The sequence below is a fragment of the Elephantulus edwardii genome, unplaced genomic scaffold (assembly GCF_000299155.1).
Source record: "Elephantulus edwardii isolate Elephantulus edwardi_28Jun2011 unplaced genomic scaffold, EleEdw1.0 scaffold00314, whole genome shotgun sequence".
Classification (NCBI taxonomy): domain Eukaryota; kingdom Metazoa; phylum Chordata; class Mammalia; order Macroscelidea; family Macroscelididae; genus Elephantulus; species Elephantulus edwardii.
Window position 1 is genome coordinate 168,675 of NW_006400064.1, and position 12,875 is coordinate 181,549.

At 42.7% G+C, this 12,875-nt stretch overlaps 1 pseudogene; it reads right to left on the reverse strand.

Moving 5' to 3' along the window:
• Positions 1–12,875, reverse strand: part of LOC102865255 — a 19,345-nt pseudogene that overhangs the window by 2,110 nt on the left and 4,360 nt on the right.

Genomic DNA, 12,875 nt, shown 5'->3' on the forward strand with positions numbered 1-12,875 from the left:
TCTGAGATCCAACTTTAATGATAGACTATCAGATTTGGAAACAAATCAGAAAAGCGTGAACATCAAAAGACTTCATAATATGAAGGGTTTTTCCCTTGTTGTAACAAAAAGATTTTTATCAACAATGTTGAAACCTACAGACCTGGAGGATATTTCCAGGAGCCACATATAAAATCATCCCAAACATGTATAAAACTCCTACGGTTTAATAACAAGAAGACAAATGGCCCAGTCAAAAGATGTGCAAAATTTTTGAACAGCAAGTTTTTCAATAAGAAAGAGCATGACAAGATATCAACACCATTAGCCTTTGACCATGTTACAGTTGCTGTTGCTTCTGGCTTCTGTCTGCATTGTGTGGAGAATGGAACTGCTCTATAGGATTTTCAAACGTGACCTTCTGGAAGTGGATTTCGAGGTCTTCGGAACCACTGATGGGAAGGTTTGAACTGCCAGCCTGCTTTGGATAAGTGTTTACCCAAAAGGACTCCTCATTAGCTGTTTCAAAGCAAAATCAAATCCTCTGCTGTCAAGTGGATTGTGACTCATAGTGACCGTATAGGACAGGAGAAGAATTACCTCTGATAGAAAAAGCAGACAGGCAGTCTCTTGGTTATTTTGCAGAGCAGCTCGTTCAAACCACTAACTTTTGGAGAGCCTTTCAGTTAGTGTTTGAGTACTTACTGTCTTCAGGGTTTCTTTAGCCACTAAGAAAACACAGCCCCTCTCTGGCAAGTCAGTTCTGAACCGTGCATGGCCACCTTTCCTCAGCTTCCCAAGGCTCTAAGTGGAACAGGAGGAAAGAGACTGGACTGATTTTTCTCCCGAAGTGGGTTTGAATTGCCAGTTTGTTAGCACTTAGCTCCAGTAGCAGAGATCCCTTAATTCATCATTGTTGTGTGCTGTTGAGTCGCCTGCAACTCATAGCAACAACGGCCCTAAACCTTTTTCTATCCTGTGCCAATCTCACTGTCTCTGACACACCTACCCCATTTCCCCAGTCACTGAATCAATCCATCTCATAGAGGGTCTTCCTCTCCTGTGCTGTCCCTCCAACCCTCCCAAGCATGACATCCCTCTCCAAAGATTGGTCCCTCCTTGCAACATGTCAAAAGTATGTCAGATGAAGCTTTAGAATCCTTGCCTCCCATGAGCAGCCCGGCTTCACCCTCTCCAGGACAAATCTGTTCATTCTCTTATCAGCCCATGGTATATTCAATACTCTTCTACAACACCACAGCTCAAAGGCATCAATTCTCCTTCTGTCCTCCCTAGTCATTGTCCATCTTTCTGATGCATAGCAAGTGATTGCAAAGACATGGGTTGCATCAGGCACATCTCAGTCTCCAGACTGACATCGTTGCTCTTCAGTACTTTGGAGAAGTCTCTAATAGCAGACTTTCCCAATGCAATTCGTCTTTTAATTTCCTGGCTGCTGGTGCCAAGAGTGTTGATTGTGGAGCCAAACAAACTAAAGTTGTGAACAGTCTCAGTCTCTTCACCATCTGTCATGATGCTGCCAATCGGCCCAGAGATGAGAATCTTTGTTTTCTTGATATTGAGTTTCAGTCCATATTGAAGGTTACAGTCCTTGACTTTCTGCAGCAAGTGCTTCAGGTTCTCCTCTGTTTCAGCAAGCAGGCACTGCTGTTGAGTCAGAGCCTCTCCATTGGGTTTCTGATGCTGGGAATCCAACAGGAGGCAATTGTCTCTCTCTTCCCTTGGAGTTACTGGTGAATTCAAACTGCCAGAGCGGTGCAGGTTAGCACTGCAATTCTAAGGAAACTAGAGTTCCTTCAATATCTAGTAACACCCCCCCCCCAAAAAAAAAGCCGAGCCCACTGTGGTTCAGTCTATCTTGACTCCATCAATTTCCAAGACTGTACATTTTTTGGAAGGAGAAGTAGCTGATACATAGCCTGACAGATAGGCACTGTGCCACCAGGCTCTATCATTCACCATTTAACTCACTCAGAACTGACTCACAGCAACCCTCCATCAGGTTTCTGAGGATACAAATTGCAATGGGAGGATCTTACCCATTTTCCTCCTGTGTAGCCGCTAGTGGATTCAAGCTGGCAGATGTGTGCAATCTTTGTGTTAGCAAAGCAACTTCCTACAATCTATATGCACCAGAGTGCCCTCTTTCAATAATAGTATTTAAAAAGGTCATTGCTGTTGAGTTGCAACCCTCATAGCAGATTTTTAGAGGCTGTAAATCATTGAGGAGATTGCCCATCTTTCTCCATTGTGGAGCAGTTCATTGTAGATTCTTCTTTATCAATGCAAATAACACAACCTTACTTGCTGAAACGGAGGAGGACCTACAGCACTTGCTGCAGAGGGTCAAGGACTGCAGCCTTCAATATGGATTGAAACGCAATATCAAAAAAACAAACATTCTCAAAAAAAAAAAAAGAAAACAAACATTCTCACCACTGGACTGATTGCCAGCATCATGACAGACAGTGAAGATATTGAGATTGTTAACAATTTCAGTTTACTTGGCTTCACAATCAAAACTCTTAGTACTAGTAGCCAGGAAATCAAAAGGCAAATTGCATTGGGAAAGTCTGCTATCAGGGACCTCTCCAGAGTACTGAAGAACAATCATGTCAGTCTGGAGACTAAGGTGTGCCTGATCCGATTACTTGCTATGCATCAGAAAGGTGGACAATGACTAGGCATGATGGAAAAGAGAATTGATGACTTTGAGCTGTGGTACTAGAGAAGAGTATTGAAGATACCATAGACTGCTAGGAGAACAAACAAGTTCATCCTAGAGAGAGTGAAATCAGGCTGCTCCTTGGAGGCAAAGATTCTAAAGCTGCATTTGACATACTTTGGGCATATTGCAAGGAGGAACCAGTTCTTTGAGAAAGATATTCTTGGGAGGGTGGAGGAACAGTGCAAGAGAGGAAAATGCTAGATGAGATGGATTGGCTCAGTGATTGTGAAGTGTGTCAGGGGCAATGAGATTGGCTCAGAATAGAGCAGGGTTCGGGCTATTGTACATAGGGCCGCTATGAGTAGCAAGGTACTCGAAGGCACATACCAACAACAACAACTCCATTAGTCATTGTTGCTGTTGATATGTACCGTCAAATTGGAACTGATATGTCTTCAGAGGCAGTAAGCTGCAAGGGAGGAGATTGTCCATCTTCTGTGGAGCAGCTGTTGGATTTGAACCATGATTTTGGGGTTGACAACACATTTCTTTACCAGTAAACCACCAGAACTTACTAGGGGAGGTGTAACTCAAAACCACAAAATGTATGAGTTCCTATCTCTCCATGTCCTCTCCAACATGTATTATTTGCTGTCCTGTTAAACTTTGCCACTACTACTGGGATGAAATGGTATCTCATTGTGGTTTTGATTTGCACCTCTCATTGTCAATGATTTTGAACATTTCTTCATGTGTCTGTTGACCATCTGAATGTCTTCCTCTGTGAAACATCTTTCCATGTCTTTTGCCCATTTTGTAATTGTGCCATCAGTCTTTTTCTTGTGGAGGCCCTGTAGGATTCTGTAAACTTTTGATATGAGACCCTTCTTTGGAATGGTATCGCCAAATGTTTTTCCCAGTCAGTAGTTTTGTTTTGTTTGTTTTTCTTTTCACTCTGTTGGAAAAGGTTTTGATGTGCACAGGGATTTAATCTTTAGAAAGTACCACTCACCAATTTTATCCTCTCCAGATTGAGCATTTCTGGCTATATTTGGCAGTCTCTTTATGCCATAGACTAGGCCATCTAAGCTTGATCCCAGTTTACAGCTTTAAGCTTTACTCCCATGACTCTGATTCACCTTGAGCTGATTTTTTTATATGGTATGAGATGTTTTTACATTGTTGATGGGATTGTAAAATGGTCTAGCCATTCTGGAAAGCAGTGTGGCATTTCTTAAGAAAATTGAACACTGAAATTCCATATGACCCAGCTATTCTACTGCTTGGAATATAAACCTATAAAATGAGAACTGAGCCACAAATGGAGACTTGCACAGCAATGTTCATAGCAGCGTTATTCACCTTTTCAAGAACATGGAAACAGCTGAAATGTCCAACCACGATTGAATGGATTGAGAAATTATGGTACATTCACATGATGAAATACTACACAGCATGCAGGAGCAATGACTTTTGTAAATTACTACCTAACTTGGGAAGGACTGTAGAGCATTATGCTAAGTGAACTCACTCAGTCCCATAAGGACAAATACTGTTATAGAATGAGTATGAGGATCCAAAGGGGGGAACAGAAGGACGAAGATAGGGGGCAGAGGGAGTGGTTAATCATAAGATCGCACAATTTGATGGGTGGAGGGAAGGAGGGATGAAGCAGATGGGAAAGAGCTAGTGTGAAAAACAATACATTCCATAATGCATCTTCAAAGATATGAACGTGTATCCCTAAGCACAACTGATAACAGTGCATTTAAATTCCAAAATCAATCTTCTCAAAAGTATGTGTTTCCTATTGCCAAAGGGCCCTTCAGAGTAGTGAGAGAAGATCTTCACCCTGAAACCTACAGCGTCCCTTTTCAGCAGGAAGTAGCTAAGAGAGTCCGCGGCCCCATTTTCCTTATGAATCAGGGTGAAATCTCTCCCAGGGAGGAGTGACAGGGAATGGCAAAGGACGCATGGACAAAGGAGATTAATCAGAACTGGCTTTGATGGGGACTACGGCAACATGACAATGGAAGCTGATCCTCAAGGAAATGCTGCTTTATTGGAAGTGTTTTTGTGAACTTATTTTGTTTTCTCATATTTGCTTTCTTATATTTGATTATATTCAAGCAAGAATGAATCCTGAAGAAGAAAAATTATACTCATCTTGATGATCACAAACTTATGATTTAAACAAAAGAGGGGGAAATGAGGGAAGCCGAATATCAAAATTAATAATAGTAGACCAAATGCTGTATCGGGAAATGAGGGAGGCTTAATACAAGCTGAAGGTCACCTTTAGACACTAGAGCGTTCCTTAGGAGTCAACATTGTTCTTAGTTTTTATCAAATGAACCCCTCCCTCTTCTGAGTAACATAAAGAGGAACTTGGCCTTATCTGTAAAAGATTTCACCATTATCCTTTGTTTTGTACTTCCTTGTTTTTCTGTATAAATACTCAGAGAAGCATGGCTCAGTGCCTTCAGTCATGGGAACTGTTGGCCCCCTGTTTTTTACGCTCTCTGCTCTATCTCATTCCTGGTTGTTTGTCTCTTTATTATAAAATTATTCTATTCTTTGGGACCCTCGGTCTGCAACAATGATGCTGCCAGTTGGCCCAGTGGTGAGAATTTTTGTTTTCTTTATGTTGAGCTTCAATCTGTCTTGAAGATTTTCTTCAGCAAATGCTTCAAGCCTTCCTCACATCTCCAAACTACTGAGGAGCAGTGATGTCAGTTGAAAACTAAGGTGTGCCTGATCCAGGCTAGGGTCTTTTCAATCGTTTGTGTCTGAGAGCTGGACAATGAATAAAGATGAGAGAAGAATTTTAAAAAAAAAAAAGAAAAGAAAAACAATACATATGAACTTTGTAAATGAACCAGTATTCAAAACACCACAAGATGTCACATCACCTTCATTAGAATGGCAGTGATGAAATCCCAGAAAGCAACAGGTGATGCTGAGATTGTGGAGAAACGAAAACTCCATCTATTGCTAGTCAGAATGTAAAATGGTACAATACTGTGGAAAGAAAGCTCTGGTAGCCTAGTGGCAAGATGCTGTGCTGCAAGGACGAAGGCATACGGTTTGAATCCCACCAGCTGCTCCATGGGAGAAGGATGGGTAGTCTCTTCCTGTCCTATTAACTGCCTCTGAAAACCCACCGGAGTGTCAGCTATGAGTCTTTTATGACTTGGTCGAATACAACAACAACAACTGTGGAAAAGATTGGTGGTTCCTCAAAAAAGTTAAACATAGAATTCTCATAAGACCTACCAGTCCCAATCCAGATACATACTCAGAAAAAGTGAAAATGGAAATGCAAACAAACTTGTGCACCAGTGTTTAGGTCAACATTTTGTCATAATATCTACAAGGTGGAAACAACCAAAATATCCATCCACAGATGAATGGATAAATAGAATGTGGTCCATACATACAGTAATATTACTCAGCTATAAAGAGAAATGAAGTTCTGATGCCTGCAACAACATGGATGAACTTTGAAAAGATCTTATTGAATAAATAAAGTCAGTTCTCAAAGTACAAATTATGTATGGTCTCACTTACATGAAATAAGCAAATATATAAAACCAAAGCTTGATGGGAAGGGGAAGAGAGGATGACTTCTTTTCAGAGAGTATGTAATTTATGTCAGTGGTGAGGGAATATTTCTGAAAAGAATAATAGAAATCATTGTTGGACTACTGGATAAGAAAGGTGGATACAGACTTGCTTTTATTATTTACTCATCTGTTCTGAACAAGTTCACAATAGGTGAAACTCCTCTGAGAGTGTCCACACAGGAAGCACATGTAAATCTGTATTTCCCTTTGTTGGTTGATCTGACAATGTCTTTAAGCCCTAGAGTCCTGCACCTCTGAGAGCTTGGATTGATCAAAAGCCGACTTCTACCTTGGCAGTTCTTCTGAGCACTCCTGGAGTGTGGTATGGCCTGTGACTGGTCCAGAGGGAATGGGTGCGGAAGACTCCCCAATCCCCTACCTGAGCTGCAGTTTTCACTCTAGACAGCAGGCTTGCCCACTTGTCCACACATACAGACAAGGAGGGATTGTGAAGGCTGTGGTTGGAAGGAACCTTCAGTACTTTCTGTTGATTAGAACCCAGCATATTATAATTCCCTGATATGTTTACATAGAGAGGGAGGGGCAGAGTTCCTGGGGGGCAAGAACATTGAGAGTAAGATGAGCAAGAGGGCCCACTAGGAGGAGAGTGAGTCCTGAATCCCCTAGGAGGACTTACAAGTCTGTAAGTCTCCAGATCTCAGAACTTTGCAGCTTGCAATACCCCTGCACTTGCACTTTGTTGTTGTTATGCGCCGTCGAGTTGCTTGCAACTCATAGTGACCCTATGTACAACAGCCCTAAACTCTGCTCTGTCCTGTGCCAATCGCATTGTCTCCGATACACCCATTCCAATTACCCTAGTCACTGAATCAATCCACCTCATAGAGGGTCTTCCCTTCCTGCGCTGTCCCTCCACCCTCCCAAGCATGATGTCCTTCTCCAAGGACCAGTCCAAAGTATGTCAGACAAAGCCTCAGAATCCTTGCCTCCTAGGAGCAGCCTGGTTTAACCCTCTCTAGGATGAATCTGTTTTCTTGACAGTCCATGGTACATTCAATACTCTTCTCCAGGACCAAAGCTCAAAGGCATCAGTTCTCCTTCTATCCTCCCTAGTCATTGTCCAACTCTCTGATGCATAACAAGTGATTGCAAAGACCATGGCTGTATCAGATGCACCTTAGTCTCCAGAGAGACACCGTTGCTCTTCAGTACTTTGGAGAGGTCCCTAACAGCAGACTTTCCCATCGCAAAATGTCTTTTAATTTCCTGGCTGCTGGTACTAAGAGTGATGACTGTGGAACCAAGCAAACTAAAGCTGTTCATAATCTCTTCACCATCCATCCTGATGCTGCCAGTTGGTTCAGTGGTGAGAATCTTTGTCTTCTTGACGTTGAACATCACCAGTTCTACAGGACACATCACCTTCGCTTGGGAAACATTACCGCTAAACTTAAGAGACACTGGTCACAGCATAAGAAATTGTCAGCAGCTGATGTGTTTGGAATCACAGAAGCCAAGGAAGCTTTAGACATAAGCTATCAGATCAAGGGTTGGACAATGGGAGATAGATGTTGAAGGGAGTGGGTAGAAGTGGATGAGTATGCTGGTGGATGGTGGAGCAGGGAAACAAGTGGGTCAAGACGCTTGCCCCAAAGGCAGGGACAACCCTGAAACTAATGGTTAATTCCACAATACGGGATATGTCTTTCACTTTTTCTGTAAGATGTTTGTCTGCCAAATAGTTCTTTAAATCTGAACATTCAGATTAAGACATACTAGGAAGAAGACTTGGCCATCCACTTCCAAAATAGCAGGCCTGTGAAAACCCTATGTACAACAGAACACACATAGACTTGAACTTTAGAGATGGGTAAACTGAGCAGTAAGACTACACAGGGTCAGGGTCCTGTGGGCCAGTAAGAAACTGGGATAGGGGTGAGCCTAGGACTGTCTTCAGAATTTGCTCTCCTTCCTTGGTCTAAAGGTCTAAATGTCTAAAGGTAGACATTGCTTAACTCAAAGAGTAGGAGTTCTAAATAGTGGAAGCCCAGGCAAGTAACAAGCCCAAAGCAGGAATGGGCTTGGGTATTGTCAACCTTCCTGGTGCCCATGGCACTCCTTGAACTTGGGTGTTAAGCCCTCTCATCTGATTCTTTTTTTTTTTTTCTCTCATCTGATTCTAACTCACTGACTTGCCTTTTCTCCAGCACACACCAGAGAAGAGCTTTGCTGTCTCTATTTCATAGCAAGCACACTGGGGCCCAGTGAAGGCACTTCTGCTTAACAATGGCACCATTTCCCAGCTGTTGAAAATGTATTTTGTGTGGGCATTATCCAGCCTTTGCTCAAACCAACCTGTTCTTCCTGCCCAGATGTCCTCATCTCTTGCCAGTTTTCATCCCAATAAGATATCTAGAAGGTGGGTTGAAGCACGCTTCCTCTGAGAAGACCTTGGGTGAGCCCTCTTTGGCCAGTACAAGGTTTTGTGTTTTTTTAAATAAAATTTTATTTTGTGATTTTAGATTTTTATTCATTCATTGTTGCACATTTTACCCCCTTCTCCCTCCCTTCCCCCTCCCCAGTTCACTTTTAAAAAAAAATACTCATTCCTTGTTGCACAGTTACCTCCCTCACTTCCTCCTACTCCTCTTTGCAATGCACTTCTTATTCTGGGTTGTTGTCATACATACAATTCCTAATCATACATTCCTTTTAAACAATTCTTTCCTTCATCTGTTCCAGTGCAGTGGTCATTATCTATACCCTCTTTTCCTATTATCTTTACCACCCCATGTCAGGCTTGCTTTATAACAGTGGTGCTGTACAGTATTTGTCCTTTTGTGACTGAGGTATTTCACTCAGCATGATGTTCTCCAGGGTCCCTGGATGACAACACGCTGCAAGATTTTAAAACATCAGATTTCTCATGCAAATCTGGATTCTTACTAATTTTGCTACTCTATAAAAAAACGGCAAATGAACATTGCCAGATTGGATTTTCAGGGCACTCCAGGTGGAGCTAGGATGGCTTGCCACCCACTGGCAGGGCTGGGCCATGCTGTCTGCTGAGTTTCCCACTCAGCTTAAAGCTGGGCTCACATCCAGGTGCCCTAGAGGGGGGTTCCTGGGTCTCCTACAGAGTACATTCTTGAGCTTTGTCACAGCAGAGGCATTGATTTTGAAATTCTAGAGGCCAAAACTCTGCAAGACTCCTCTCCTCTGGTGCTGGGTTGGTGTCTCTGAGGGAGTGAAAGCGAGAGCAGGAGGATGAGAATAGCAGGAGGCTTGTGCAGCAGCACTGCTTCTCTTGCCTGATAAGCATTTGATTGGTAGCATAGAGAGCCCTCAGATTCCACTGTTCTCTGTTATTCAGTTGTTACAACTTCAGCCACTTCTAGTATATGTCCCTCCTCACAACCATGATCAAGGGTTTTGGTGAGGCTTTAATTCCCATTTTTAGCACTGGAACTTGAGAGTGAAGTGACATGCCCTGGTTCGCAGTAATGACAGGGCTTTGACAGGAGCCCTACTTTTGACCAGTCCTTCTTCCAACCTGTAAAAGTCAGTTCTTAGGTGAATGTCTTTTTCCTGTACATTTTCTAAAAAGCTCTTTTAGTTAGTATGCAAGAGGGATTTTTACATCCTCATATATAACCTTTTGCTGAAGTGACAATGTACAATAAAAGGGTCTCAGAAGAGCTAGTGTAATTTGAACTGTGAGGGATAGAGAATACAAATATAGAAACCTGAAGGTCCAGCGGCTCCCAGGAGGCTGAGAGACTCAAGGGTTCAGTTCCTACTGACTCCAAGGTGTGGCCCAGAATTTCCACCACCCTGGCAACACAAGCTTCTAGTTCTTTCAGATTTTTGTTGCACCATAGCAAGATTAAATACAGAAAGGAAGACCCTCAACAAGATGAACTGATACTATGATGGCAGCATTGGGCTCGAATATGCCAGATGATGAAGTTGGCACAGGAAAGGATTCACTGTAATCATACTTGACTAATTTCTTTGTCCAGGAACAATGACTTTACAATTTTGTTTCCAATTTATGTGTGTGTGTGTGTGTGTGTGTGTGTGTGTGTGTGTGTAATTTTAAATCACTGTTTTGGGCAAGAATCTCAATTCCCAGAGGAGGAAAGGAGGCAGAGAGAATATGAACCTTGGCAGGAAAAGTTTGAGAAGGGCGGTGCAGTACCCATTTGTATGTAAGAGCTAGGGAAAAGAAGGATAGAGAAACCCCAGAAACCCCAACTAAGAGCAAAGCTAAGGGTCTTTCCAAATTCTATTTGTTTCTACCCTTGACCCTATAGGATTGACGAGGGGTGCTTGGAAATTTCCAAGTGAATGAGGTTTATTTCAAGTTAATTTGCTTCATAAAAGAGATTTTTCCTCTTTAGGAGCTGACCTAACTGTTACTGACAGTCCTTCTTCCCTTCCCACCCACCACCAGCTTCTGGGAAGAAACTGATGCAGGCCAAAAGGACCCACTTCTCTCCCTTTCTGGTGTGTGCATGTCCAGGTGTGTCTGTTATGTGCTTACCTATGTGTGCCTATCCAGATACATGTCTGCTCTATACTTACCTGTGTGTGTCTGCTTGTATGCTATCTGTGTGTGTGTCCAGGTATGTGTCTGCTATACGCTGTGTGTGTGTGTGTGTGTGTGTGTGTGTGTGTGTGTGTGTGTGTGTCTGCTATGTGCTTACCTGTGTGTGTATGTCCAGGTGTATATCTGCTGTATGTTTACTTGTATCTGTGTATCTGATATACACTTAGCTGTGTGTGCATGTCCAGGTGCATGTGTGTTTGCTGTATGTTTATCTATGTGTGTATGTGTCTGCTATATGCTATATGTGTTGTGTCCAGGTGTGTGTTTCTGTGCTGGTTCTGGCTCACTTCCTATTCTCCAGGCCTTTCCCCAACTTTCTGTCTCTACCCTAAAATGAATCTTGGAGATAATTCATTCAGAAATGTCAGGAGGATACAGCCAGAGTGCCTCCAGAGACTATCACTCAACTGTGTACAGAAGCAATGTCACAGCTTTCTGTTTTGCCCAAAGAAAAAGTGGTCTAAATAAATAGTGGCCTGAGTAAACCCTAAGAGCAGTGACCCATCTTGGTCTAACTGCAGGCAGATCTTCTGGTTTGTTCCTTCTGAGCTCTAAGCCCTAGAGTCACGCACCTGCCCACAACTGTCATCACCCTGCATCTGTGACCACTCTGTCTTGCCACTCAGACTGGCATGGGGGACCAAGAGCAGGCCCTGACTTAGTGTTCCCAAACCTTGCTCCCCAAGAGGCCCTGGGGATTGTAGGTGAGGATGATTGTGTCTGTGTTGTATGTGGAGGTTGTATATACATATAGAGGTGAGACTGCACCTGTTCAGTGTTTTGAATATGGGTCTTTTGTGACCTAGAGTAGCTGTGCTGAGGGTCTAATTATGTCTATCCTGGTCCGTTCCTTCTTACTTAGTTTCCTCCTACCTCCTTCAGTTCTGTTTGGACCTGAGAAGTAGGAGCTTTTGTTTGTTCCCATGCTCTCTCTCCTCCTACGTAGCTCATGTCCCCTCCAACTTGGTATATATCATTATATATCATTGATATATATCATATATATCAAGTTGGAGCTACAGAAAGCCAACAGGTTCCCAAGGGTGTAAACTGCACAGGAAATTGCAGAGATTTAAATGATCAGAGAGACATCACCTTTGGGTTCGCTGTGTAGCTTCATACAAACTGTGATACCAGAGCTTCTAGAGAGTCACCCCTAAGATAAACTGCTGTCTCCCTAAGATCTCCCCACCCGTGTCATAGCTCTTGACTGCGTGCGTACTCCAGGGACCAGTGCAAGTCTAGAAGACCAGGGATCTCAGGGGACCCAGAGAGATGCGAGAGGAGGAGACCCAGTCACCATTCACCTGCCAAAAGATCCTGAAGGAGTACCTGTGGTTCTGTGATGTCTTGGCTCAAAGTGGAACCTTTCTGAAGGTGCCATGGGCATTTCCAGACAGGAGTTAGAATTTTTCCAAAGATGAAATGTATTTAGATATGAGAGATAATATTTCTTAAAGACAGAATAAGGATGTATCTAGAGATTAGCAAGAAAGCTCTTCTGGAGAGAGTTCATTTCTTGAAGATGAAATGAGGACATTTTGATGAAATGAGAATGTTTCTGGAGATGGGAGATAGCACTTTCTGGAGTAAATATGGGGTCTATCTGAACACACTACATTACTAGAATTGGAATATTTCTCAAGATATGCTGTAGTACCTCTAAAAATGATTTTGAGGATGGCTTAGGAGCATGTCTGGAGATGGTATTTCTGGAAGTGGAACATTCCTGGAGTTAAAATAGAGCCTTTGTACTAGATGCTGGGATTTCTAAAGATGTTGTTGGGATATTGCTGGAGAGAAGCTGAAAGATTTCTAGATATGAGACCTTCTGGAAATGGGGAATTTCTGGATTAAATGGAATTATTTCTAGAAAGAATGAGTGGTTCTCAGAGAAGGGCCATTTTTGAACTTAGAATGACACATTTCTGGGATGGGCTTTTCTGGAGAAGAGTCTGAGGCTAGCTGTTTCTAGGCCTCTTAACACACACACACACACACACACACA